At 43.4% G+C, this 13,083-nt stretch overlaps 1 long non-coding RNA gene across 1 annotated transcript in view; it reads left to right on the top strand.

Moving 5' to 3' along the window:
- LOC106505915 overlaps positions 1 to 11,149 on the top strand; it is a 65,539-nt gene extending 54,390 nt beyond the window's left edge. Inside the window, exons 3-4 of the long non-coding RNA XR_001300802.2 lie at positions 10,084 to 10,190; positions 10,528 to 11,149. This is a non-coding gene — a long non-coding RNA (uncharacterized LOC106505915). The remainder of the gene's footprint in view (positions 1 to 10,083; positions 10,191 to 10,527) is intronic.

Genomic DNA, 13,083 nt, shown 5'->3' with positions numbered 1-13,083 from the left:
GGTGGATATATATATTATTATTATATTTATTTATCATGGTATTATACTATTATATTATAAAGGTCCATTTGCAATTAGCCTTCTCTTTTCTAAAAGTTTTAAAGCTTTATGGCTGCATCTATGGCACATGGAAGTTCCCAGGCCAAGGGTCAAATCAGAGCTGTAGCTGCAGGCCTACACCACAGACACAGCAATGCCAGATCTGCGCCACATCTCTGACCTACACTACAGCTCACGGCAACGTCAGACCCTTAACCTGCTGAGCAAGGCCAGGGATCAAACCCACATCTTCACAGATACTATGTCAGTTCTTAACCCCTTGAGCCACAATAGGAACTCATCGCCTTTTCTTTGAAATTCTTATGTTTCTGTGTGTGCACCTGTATATACACCCTGTGTCTATAGACATAGGCATGGATCTGTATGTATACACACACATGCATATCCCCACACACATACACTCAGGAGCAGGCTTTCTGATTTCCAGGGCAAGAACAGCATCAACTTTACTGGGTATTTCTAAATTGTTCCCCCAAAGCCTTATGCCAATTTACATTCCCATCAGCAATGTATGAGAGTTTCCATTCCCTAGAGTGTCTCCAGAAATGCCTGGTTATTTTCATCTTGGCACAATCTTGGCACATGCTCACAACTAAATCCTCTTTTGCATGCGTCCTTCTGGGTTTGGGCTGACCTTTGACACATTTTAAGCTCCTGGGAGGGGGCCAGGCGGGGCTGGCGGGGCTCAGTAAGCAGAGCCCTCCAACACCAGGCTTTCGGAGGTATTCCTGTTCCAGGGGGAAGCCTCTCCTGATGACATTTCTGCCACAGAGGATCAAACTCCTGTCACTAGCAACGCCATCCTCTTTTACAATGCGTCCCAAAGGCTTCCCTTACAGAACCACGCTCCTGTTTGCTGGGTTAATCCTCATGGGTATAGAAGCTGATTGAAGTGTTAGTCACCCAAACACAGGGAGGCAGGAGGACAGAACTGGGAGGGAAGGAGCCTGTGAACCTTTGGCAGAATGAATGAAGCAGACCTTGAGTCACCATTAGTAGGAAAGACGAAGGGTGATGAACAAGACCAAGATGCTGATGCTGAGGCCAGCTTTTTACACAGACCTAGGCATCTTAAGACCTCACCTGTCTATTTCTTAAAGTGTCGGGTACCTGGGCAAGCCCCAGAGAGTAGAGTAGGGACTGCACATGTATGGTCGTGTTTCCTCTGTGACATCGTTGACAGGTAAGGGCCACCCAGGAGGTAGATAGAAGGGAGAGCTATCTCCCTTCACACCCCAGCCCACGACTCCTCCCCTCTGGTGTTTCAGGTGCAGCTGTCTCCTCTGGGAAGACCCCTTACAGGTACTCTTCTCACTACTCTGGTTTCTGTGGCTACTGGAACCTCCCTACCACCCCTCTGCCCCCAACCAAAACCAAGCTAAGCAGAGAGAAGCTAGAAGTTTCTTGCCAGGGCACAGCATTGCTGGTGGCCTTAATCACGGTGTCCTTACAAATGCAGCTGGTCAGCCGGGCACCACTGAGTCTTTTGGTTCACCTTCAAAACTGGCAATAGGAAGTTCCTGCTGTGGTGCAACAGGATTGGCAGCATCTCTGGAACACTGAGATACAGGTTCAATCCCCTGCCGAGCACAATGGGTTAGGGATCCAGTGTTGGCACAGCTGCAGCATAGGTCACAACTGTGGCTTGGATCTGATCCCTGGCCTGAGAACTCCATAGGCCACGGGGCAGCCAAAAAGAAAAGAAAAGAAGAAAAAAAAACTGGCAATAAATGGCTTTTTTTTTTTTTTGGCCAAGGCCATGACATGTAGAAGATCCTGGGACAAAGATTGAACCTGTGCCACAGCAGCAAACCTAGCCACAGTAGTGATAGTGCCAGATCCTTAACCCACTGAGCCACCAGGACAGTCCAATAAGTGACTTTTTGGAAGACGCAATTCTTTTCACAGTAGCTTGTTTCCATTTTTAATGTTTTTGCTGTTATGATGTAGACTTTTTTCCTTTTGTCAATAATACTAACTATTGCATTGTTCATAAAATAAAAAATATTATAAACAATTATTGATTTTCACCCACTTTCTAGTGGTTCTGTTGATCAGACTTGCATTCATATGATGAACTATGAATTCAGTTATCCAAGAATCACACATTCTGAGAGTATAGTGTTAACTTAAAACAATGAAAATACTTGTTTATTTTACTAGCAAAAGGAGCTAATTCGGGAACAGTGAAGAACTGCAATTCAGGACATGGAAACGTATTGAAAACACAAATAGCCCTGATAAAGCAGAGGAGGTGAAACTCTTTTAAAGAGGAACAGGGGAAGTTGGGAGGGGCTATTTTAAACAAAAAGCCCATTGGAGGCAACAGGGAGTTTAACTATAGTGGTTTTTCATTGGCCGAATTGTGATGGTGATGGTCTCTCATTGGCTGAGCTGTTGTCAGGAAAAGAGAAAAATGTTCTTCCTTGGCTGCAGGTGGTATAGCAATGCCACTTCTTGCTGGAGATGCAAAATATTCCTCTTCCTCTTGAGATCTGTCTTGAGATGCAGTGGTTTATGTATGAGAGCTCCCCTTTCTGGCCCCCAGGCTCCATTTTAATGAGGTTTCCTTTTATGAATTTTTGCAGTAGGAAATATGAAAGTTTTCTCTGAATTACAGAAATATATGAAAGCATTTCTTCTTTTTAACATTTCCGAGCTTTCTAAGTATTATGCCATGATGATCATTTTCATAATTTAAAAATTAGGTTTTAAGGTTGCTTTATCAGTTTACTAACCAGAGTTTGATGAGTTTTTTGGTGCCACTTAGCCTATATTTGTGCTCTGGAAGCTGAGAATGATGGATGATCTTTTTATTATGATTTTTTTCAAGTAAAATTGGAGTACTGAGCACATATTTAATGTGTATAATTTACTAAGTTTTGACCTATGTAAACACCCAAAATTACATCATCAAAACAAAGATAAGAAGTATCTATCACCTCAAAACATTCCTTTTTTTTTTTTTTCTTTTTAGGGCTACACCCATGGCGTATGTAAGTTCCCAGGCTAGGGGTTGAATTGGAGCTGCAGCTGCTGGCCTACACCATAGCCACAGCAACGCAGGATCCGAGCCACATCTGCGACCTACACCACTGCTCACGGAAGCACCAGATCCCTGGCCCACTGAGCAAGGCCAGGGATCGAACTTGCATCCTCATGGATACTAGTCAGGTTCATTTCCACTGTACCACAATGGGAACTCCCTCAAAATATTCCTGATACCTATTTTCACCCATCCAGCCTCATCCCCAGGCAGTCACTGCTATGTCACTAGAGGTTAGTTTGCTTTTCCCATATTTTTATACAACTGGGCATTATGAAATCCAATTTGCATAACTTCTTTCACTCAGTATAATAATTTTGAGGCTTGTCCATGTTTGTTCTTTTTCTTACCAATCATACTTCATGATGTGGACATTCCAGATTGTGTTTTCCCACTCATCTATCAATAGACCTTTGAGTTAACTCTAGTTTTTGGTTTTAAAAATAAAACTGCTATGAACATTCGTAAACAAGTCCTAGTGGGCATATGCATTCTTTTGCTACCTAGAAGAGGAATATCTGAGTCATATGCTATATATTTGCTTAACATTAAAAAGTGCTAATCTGTTTTCCAAAGGAGTTTTGCCATTTAATATTTCCACACAGTTCATGAGAGTTCCAGTGCTAGGTATGGTCAGTTTGTTTTGTTTTGTTTTGTTTTGTTTTATTTTTGTCTTTTGTCTCTCGAGGGCCACACTCACGGCATATGGAGGTTCCCAGGCTAGGGGTCGAATCAGAGCTGCACCTGCCAGCCTACGCCACAGCCACAGCAATGCCAGATCCTTAGCCCACTGAGTGAAGCCAGGGATCGAACCTGCAACCTCATGGTTCCTAGTCGGATTCGTTTCCACTGTGTCACGACGGGAACTCCCCAGTTTGTTTGTTTTAAAGTTTAGCCACGAGAATGGGTTTGCTGGGTTATCTCATTTTGATACTAATTTGCATTTCTCTATTGTCTCATGATTTTGAACATCTTTTCATGTGCTTACCGAGGACTCATGTTTCTTGTTTATAAAGTGTCTTTTCAAATTCTTTGTCCATGTTCATATGGCACTGTTTGTTTTCTTGTTGATTGTAAGAGCTCTATCAATTGTCTTTGTCTGGGATATGTGTTGTGAACATTTTCTCTAAATTTGTTGCTTGCCTTTTTGTTTTCTTTCTTTCACCACACTCTTGGCATGTAGAGATTCCCAGGCCAGGGATCCAGCCTGCGCCACAGCTGCATCAACACCAGATCCTTAACCAGCTGCACTTCAAGGGAACTTCTGCCTTTTTGTTTCGTTTTCTTAATGGTATTTTTCAAAGATCAAAACTTTTAAATTTGTATGAAGTTTAATAAATTATTTTTTGGGGATTCAAATATTTAGTGTTTTAACATTTCCATAGTCAAATTTGCCCCCCAAATGCCATATTTTCTCCTAGAAATTTTATAATGTTACTAGATTATATTTATTTATTGGCAATTCCTGTTATGTTTTATCTGTGGTATGAGATAATGGTGATGTTTTTAAAAATATGGACATCCAAGAGTTCCCATTGTGGCTCAGTGGGTTAAGAACCTAGCATAGTGTCTGTAAGGATGCAGGTTTGATCCCTGCCTCATTATGTGGGTTAGGGATCCAACATTGCTGCAGGCTGTAGCACGGATCACAGGTGTAGCTCAGATCCAGTGTGGCTGTGGTGTACACCTGCAGCTGCCGTTCCGATTCAGCCGCTAGCCTGGGAATTTCCATATGCCACAGGTTCAACAGTAAAAAGAAAAAAAAAAATAAGATAAACTGTAGATATCCAGTTGATCCATCACCATTTGTTGAATAACATTTCCTTTCCCTACTGAATTGTCTCGGCACTTTTGTCAGAAATCAAGACCATGCATAGGTAGATCCATTTCTGAATACTCTCCTCTGCTGTTCATGTTTATATTTACTTTTTTCAAATGTATCTGTCCTGAGTAGTGTAACTTCAGAGTTAGTCTTGACATCAGGCGAGTTACGTTCTCCAACTTTGTTCTGGTTTTGATTAATTTGTTTGGTTATTCTAGGTTGTTTAAGTTTACATGAAAATTGTAGGATCAGGATACGAATTTCTCCCAATAGTCTGCTGGAATGTATATGTGGGTTCCATTGAGTTTATAGAACAATGTACAGAGAATTAATATCCTATTCATACTGAGATTTTCCATTTGTGAACATGATATGCATTTTTACTTATGTAGGTCTTCTTTAATTTTTCTCGGCCGTGTTTTGTTGCATCTAAATCCCAAATGCATCTGTTATATTTATTCCTAGGTATTTTATACTTTGGACCTTCTATGACTTTTTAAAAACTTCATTTTCCAACTGGCTGCTGCCAGTAAATCCAACTGATTATTTTTTAACCTTGTATCCATAACCTTGCAAAAATCTTTTTAAAAAATTTAGTAACCATTTTCCAGATTTCCTGGGATTTTCTATCCCCTGTAAATAGGGACAATTTCAGTCCTTCTGACCACCAGACCTATTTTCCTTATTTTATGTTACAATATTTTATTTTATGCTAGTTTGTATTTTATGTTGTTATGTTATTCTAGTCTATTCCATTCCAGAATTAATAGAATAGTCCTTTTTTTTTTTTTTTTTTTCTGCAGTGGCTAAGATCTCCACTGACTAAAATTAGTTTCTGGTTTCAGAGGGGGAAAAGAAACCCTCAGTCTTTTATTGTCAAGTTTGATGTTTACTAAGATTTCACATAACTGTCCATTTCCCTTCGAGGGTGCGGGGGCCTCCTAGCCTATTCCCACTTTCTTAGGTTTTTTATTATGGATGGTACTAGGAACAGGTCCATTTCTAAGAAACCCAGAAAAAAGCTCCTATGGAATTCCAAGCAGATTTGTCAACCTTCCCAATTTCCCCTGAACCATCTCTGGCCCTGGAACATTTCCACCCTTGGCTGATCAAGCAAATCATCCTAAGTGATGATTATAAGGTCCTGTTCTCTCTCCAAGGGAGGAGGAGAGCTTGCAGATGGAAGCAGTAAATTAGCTCAATAATCTACTTTGGCAGGAGGAAACCTAACGGGACAGAACACAATCTAATCTCCTAGGATGGAACCGGCCTCCACATTGTGATTTTATGTCCACATCAGAGTTTCCCACTGAGGCCCCCTTATGAGCCTATTCAATATTGATGTTGCAGATGCATCCATGCAAAACCAGTGGAGACTTCTGAGTAGCAGGGTGAGATGGGGTGCTGTCCTTGGTGCTGAATCCCAAGCTGGCTCTAACCTTCCTATTCCTTTGACCTGCAAAGTTTTGAGGAAACAGTCCCAGACCTCTAGCCCCCAGGTATGGCTGCATCATCAACCTCCACCTCTCTGAGGATGTGCTGACTGACCCCTCCTCAGAGAAGTGGCGAGTCTATGGTAGAAGTTCTCTCTTGTTTTGTTTAAATTCTTTTTTCTTTTTTCTTTTTTGCTGCATAGGCAGTATGCAGAAGTTCCTGGGCCTGGGATTGAACGTGAACCATGTAGCAGCACCCAAAGCCATAGCAGTGAGAAGGCAGGAGCCTTAACAAGCTAGGCCATCAGAGAACTCTCTATGGTAGAAGGAAACTGCAGTTAACTTAAAAGAGGGTCTTCAGGGAGGACCTGCCATTCTGAATTTTCATATTGTAAAGAGAAGGAAAACTCAACTAAGGAGGAATGCTGTAGATTTCCAAGACAGTCATTTGACCTCTTGTACCATAAGCTCCCAAGGGCATGACTATGGTCAAAGGTTTGTAAAACTCTCACAGTGCTCAGGACAGGGCTTCACATACCATCAATCCAAGAGTCTTAGGATAAAATATCCCGAGAATCAGGCTTGTGATGGGGATGTGTGAACAAGATGAGGTGTAAGAGAAAATAAGGAGGAGCAGAGACGTGACCTCGAGAACACTTTACTATTTAAATAAAAGAGGCCCTGGGACTGGCTCCAGCTGAGGGTTTCCATGTGGGGATGGGAGTTCAGGATGGCCAGAACCTCTGATTGCTGGCAAAACAAGCCAAAACCAACTGGCCATTTTGTAGAAAGTCAAGCAAACAAGCAAGCAAACAGACACAAAGAACATTTGCAACCTCTGTGGGTGGTGATTCATCCATCAGAACCCTCTTGGAGAGTACAAGCTACATACCGCTTATTTGTTTGTTTTTACCTCTGACACCTCCAGAGCTGCTACCCAATGCTCAGTGTAGGGACCAAAAGGACTGGGTCTGGGTATCCCCATGGAGTGGTTGGCAGGCCCCTTGCAGCATCTGTAATTGTGTCCAAGGCCCTACCGTGTTGCTTTAAAGTCCTGTACAAGTGGGATCTGGTCTGGCTGAGACAATGAGTGTTATTTACCCCATTGACCAAGACATTGAAACAGGGCATTAGAGCTGCCTCACAGTGATCCGCTGAAAGGAGGGTGTGAAGTAATCTCTGAGTCCAAGGAAACATGAGTTGATCCCAAGATGTTATTTAGAGGATGCTGGTGGGCGGATCCATGCTGCCTCCTCCCTGCCCAGCACCTTGCTGAGCTCAACTTTGAGGATAGTTGTGGGGAAATCATGAGACAGACTCAATATCCTGGGATGGGCTAACAGATTGCAGAGACTGGACCTTCCTGATATTGGACCTTGTGGATTCTTCCAAAGATAATGCCCTCTGTGGATGTGTATTCTGATAAACTCCTATAGCCTCAGTTGTATTTCTTAACTGGAGTGATCTGCCCCCAGATCAGGTTTAGCGATGTCTGAGGACATTTTGGCATTCTCCCTGAGGGTCAGGGTGCTGCTATTGGCAGTAGTGGGTACAAGGCCAGGCCACATAAGCATCCTTCCCTGCTTGGGACAGCCCCTCATGACAGGAAATCATTTGGCCCTTGATGTCAATAACACCTAGATGGAGAAAGCCTGCTCCACTGATCCCAAGGCCATGTTATGTCATGGTCACTCTGGTTAATTTGCACACAGTGGCCCTTAGTAAGTTTCTTCAGGTTTTTAAGCAGAACTCAGTAAAGACAATTGACTCAGTCCTTTGATAAGAGAGAGAAAGAAACTCTTTGGTCATTTTGTTTTGTTTTATTTGTTTTTGGCCACCCTGCGGCATATGGAGGTGTTGGGCCAGAGCTGAAGATTCAACCTATGCCGCAGCTGCAGCCGTGCTGGATCCTTAATCCCACTGGGCTGGGCTGTGGATCGAATCTGCGTCCTAGCAAACACTGCCGATCCTGTGGCACCACAACGGGAACTCCTCTTTGGGTCATTTTGTACATGCATTGACTGGAGTTAGTCTGTGGACCTCCAGTTTGTATGTGCTGCTTTCTGCATGGTTTCTTACACAGAGGACTGAGCTGCCTGGAAAATCCCCCTCCTTAGTGTAAAGATATTTTCATTGAGCTCCAACACGTATCCTGTTCTCTGGGAGAGAGGACACCCACGGCCTGGTTTTGGCTTCCATAGCTCTGCCAATTCCCATCTGGTCAACACTGTACTAAATTCCTTCAGCCACTCCACCTAAACCTGGACCACTTTTCTAGCCTAGAGAGGTTAAGCGCACAGACAACCGACCACCACTTACTAGGTTTCTACCGTTGGAGAAGCTACTAAATGCCTGGGTGTTACTTCTCACATCTGCAAAATGGGAGCAGTATTAATACCCAGTTCATCTATTGGTTGCAGTGATTCCATTAGTTAATCCACATCAATGCTTAAAACACTGCAGGAGGAGTTCCCATCCTGGCTCAGTAGTAACGAACCCGACTGGTGTCCATGAAAATGCAGATTCGATCCCTGGCCTTGCTCAGGGGGTTAAAGATCTGGTATTGCCATGAGCTGTGGTGTAGGCTATAGATATGGCTTGGATCCAGCATTACTGTGGCTGTGGTGTAGGCCAGCAGCTGCAGCTCCGATTTGACCCCTACCCTGGGAACTTTCATATGCCACAGGTGTGGCCCTAAAGAGACAAAAAAAAAAAAAAAAAAAAAAAAAAAAGAGAGAGAGAAGGAAAGAAAGAAAGAAAGACAGACAGACCACTGCAGGAAAATGCTCAGTATATGCTATTTACCCATCATCATCTTCTAAAAGCCAGTTCTTTAACAGGGGAATTGCTTGCAAATAGTAAAAAAATCACAACAAGGTAAAATCTAGCTATTATGTTGAATTTCTTAAGATTGTTGGGCAGATCCATGGGCATTGTCCACTGTGAAGTGCTTGAAGGGAGAAAGAATTATTTATTCTCTTACTTTGACACAGATGAGGGCCTACTTTGTAGAGCCCTTTAAGGAAGGCCATGTCCTTCTGGACACAGCTAGATTTTGGGGGGAGAAAGGAGATATTTCTTCCCTTTTCTACCAAACCTACCACCTTCTGAAAAGTATAGACTTAGGACATAATTTTAAGAAAAAATTATTTGCAAAAGGTGGCTCTGACAAGCTAACAATTTTAATCCTTTAATGACATTTTCTACACTTAAAGGAGGTTTATGGAGTTGCTGCTGTGGCATCGTGGGTTAAGGATCCAGTGTTGCTACAGCTGTGGTGTAGATCACACCTGTGGCTCAGATTCAACCCCTGGCCCGGGAACTTTTATATGCCACAGGTGCGGCCAAAAAAATTAATTAATTAAGGAGGTTTATAATATGTGCTTGGGGGAGATTATAAAGAAGAAGAAAGTGCAGTCCATGCCTGCAGTTTGCTGGGCTCCCAGCCCTTACATGCAAATAGCAGTTAGAGGATCATTAAAAGGTAGGGCAGAAGAGAATGAGAATCTGTTAGTGTTTTTACCTTTTGGGACTGAACACTACTTTGGCAATGAACAAGTGTCCTGCTAAGAATGAGTCCTGGAAAGGCTCCTTGTCTCTCCAGAGACGTTTTCAGCTAGCAGCCCTGAGTCCATTGCTTTAATGAGAAGCCTCTGGTTCCCTTTTAATACTCTCTCCAGCCAACTCTGAAGATGAAGAAATGATTTTTTTTCTGTTGGCAGGCACTTAACAAGGCAATTCCCACCAGTGACCACTGACCCTTACAGATGAAACCTCAAAAGAGTGTGTTTGGTTTTTTTCAAGGAGCATGGAAAAGCCAGAACTCAAAGTAAGTAATGAGTCATCAGAGTTCCTATTGTGGTTTAGCAGGTTAAGAGCCCAACTAGTATCCATGAGGATATGGGTTAGATCCCTGGCCTCGCTCAGTGGGTTAAGGATCAGGCATTGCCATCAGGTGAGGGTTGAAGATGTGGCTCAGATCTGGTGTTACTGTGGCTGTGGTGTAGCCGGGCAGCTGCAGCTCTGATTCGATTTTAAGCCTGGCAACTTCCATATGCTGCCGGTGTGGCCCTAAAAAAAAAAAAAAGAAAGAAAAAAAAAGCGATAAGTGATTGTGAGGTCTATTGAGAAACTACAAAAAACAGTGATATCTCTGTTGCTTTTAGTTCTTTCTATGAAGGAAGAAGAGATGAGGGAGAGAGAGAGTAAAGATGCCCATGCAGCCTCAGGTCCTAAGAGCATCATCCAACAAGATGAACAGGATCCGCCCCTCCAACGCCTTCCTGGGACAGTCCAGCAGGACAGCAGGTGAGGGTGGGAAGTGGTACATTCACAGTCACTCCATATGCTCGGTGCCAGTTCACTGTGTTTAATTAAACGTGATTTCTGTATGTAGCACATGGATATATACAAACCCAAACAGAGATGTCTGTAGGGGAAACAACAGCTTTTACTTAATACCTCGCAGGCGCATTGCCAGCACAAGCTGCTGAAAACTTGGGTATTTCCTTCCTGGCTGTTTCTGTGAAGGTGGGAGGCAGGTGAGGAAGCAGTTACCTCTGCCTGGGGCTGCTTAAGGCCCAATGGAGGCATCTGTCCGTTGTCACGTAGGCTGCTGTCTCTGTATCTCTGTGCTGGGCAGGCTGAAGAGTAGATACACTGGAGGAAGTTTTTGACTCCTCTTAAAGAGAATGGTTTTTACACTCATGAAAATCTAGCTTCAAGTCCCTGGGAGTTCCCGTTGTGGCTTGGCATTCCCATTGTGGTTCAGCGGGTTAAGAACCCAACTAGTATCCATGAGGATGCAGGTTTGATACCTGGCTTTGCTTAGTGGGTTAAAGATCCCGCATTGGCATGAGCTGCCGTGTAGGTCAAAGATGTGGCTTGTATGGATCTTGCATTGCCGTGGCTGGCAACTGCAGCTCCAGTTCAACCCCAAACATGGGAACTTCCATATGCTGTGGGTGTGGCTGTAAAAAAAATATCCCTGCTTTACCCCTTATAGGCTCCAAGCTCTGGGCAGTTCTCTCCATCTTCCTGAGCCCCAATGTCCCCACCTGGTTATGAGGGTGACACTGCCTGGGTCAAAGGATGCACCAGAGCCCCAGATGCTTGGTAAATGAGATGAATGGGAGAAGGAAACTTGCCGTGGCCAGGGACACACTTAACACATATGCACCTGCTTTCCTGTGGAGGATGCAGATTTCAGGTTCTTGGGCTCGGGTGACCTGCAGGTGTTCTATTTGGCCCACTCAGCATAGTTACATCTTGTGTGTTCATTTTCAAGATTGGAGTTTAGGAATTTTACTTGAGGCTGAGATTTCTGACTTAGGCTATTTGAAGATCTGGCAGCTCTGAGCTCATTGACTCCCTGTCAACAAACAGCCGGAGCTGAGAAGACTCTGCTTCCCTTAGGCTGGGCATGTGCCCCTGTTGGTCGCAATGACACTGATGGCAGCAACAAGCACTTATGGAATATTTACTGTGGACAACAGCAACCTCACAGGGTGGGGACCAATAATATCTCCATTTTACAGATGAGGTCGTTGACAGGGAGATACAGAGATGGATGATAGATAGGTGGATAGATAGATAGATAGATAATAGATAATAGATGACAGATGCAAATGATAGACATGATAGATAGATGGTGGATAGATACCTAGATAGATGCAAATGATAGGCAGATGATAGATAATAGATGATACATAGATAAATAGACAGATGATAGATAACAGGTAGATGATAGATAGACAGTTGATAGATGACAGATAATAGATAGATGACAGATGCAAATGATAGACAGGATAGATAATAGATAGACAGATGATAGATGATACATAGATGGTTGGTAGAGAGATAGATAGATAGATAGATAGATAGATAGATAGATAGATAGATAGATAGAAATAGATTATGTGGAATTGGCTCACATGATTATGGAGGCTGAGTAGTGCCATGATCTGCTGTCGGCAAGCTGGACACCCAGGAAAGCTGGTGGTGTAATTCAAGTCCAGAAGTGTGAGAACCAGGGGAGTCTGATGGTGTAAATTCCAGTCCAAGGGCAGGAGAAGACAGTTTACCCAGCACCATCAGGCAGGCAGGAAGGGGATAGCTCCTTTCTTCCTCTGCCTTCTGTTCTATTCAGACCCTCCTGAGACCTGCCCCCCTCAGCCACCATTTCAAATGCTAATCTCGTCTCACAGACCCACCCAGGACCGACTTTTAATATGGGCACCATCCAGTTTGTCTGGAACCAATTTGAAGCTTTTCTGATGCAACTTTTAATATTAAAGATGCCATCACAGTCCCACTGCTTCTCCAAATCCATGCAACAAAGTATGGCCCGATTTTGGAAACATCTGTGCTGCAAATCTTTTTAAAGGCTGCTGTCCCCATATCACATGATGTCACCACGGTCTGTGCATGTAGGGCTCACCTGGCTTTCTAGCAGATGGAGCCACCAGGTTCTAGTTTGAAGTCAATGGCTGGACATGTGGCGTGTGCCCTTTGAAGGATGTCTTTCTCTCCAAATTGCCCTGAACACTTAGACATCTCAATAAGCAATGCCTGACTGACTCCCTTGGAGGTGTGTTCCTTTTGACCATCACTCAGGAACTGAAAGGACCAACTATTTACATGTGGCCTGGGGCTTTCTAATTGTGTTGTTTGTTGAAAGTCTCCTGGAGAATTTTGATTCCGGGTTTTGGCAACGACAAGGA

The sequence above is a fragment of the Sus scrofa genome, chromosome 14 (genome assembly GCF_000003025.6).
Source record: "Sus scrofa isolate TJ Tabasco breed Duroc chromosome 14, Sscrofa11.1, whole genome shotgun sequence".
Classification (NCBI taxonomy): domain Eukaryota; kingdom Metazoa; phylum Chordata; class Mammalia; order Artiodactyla; family Suidae; genus Sus; species Sus scrofa.
This window is presented reverse-complemented; position numbering and strand designations above follow the sequence as displayed.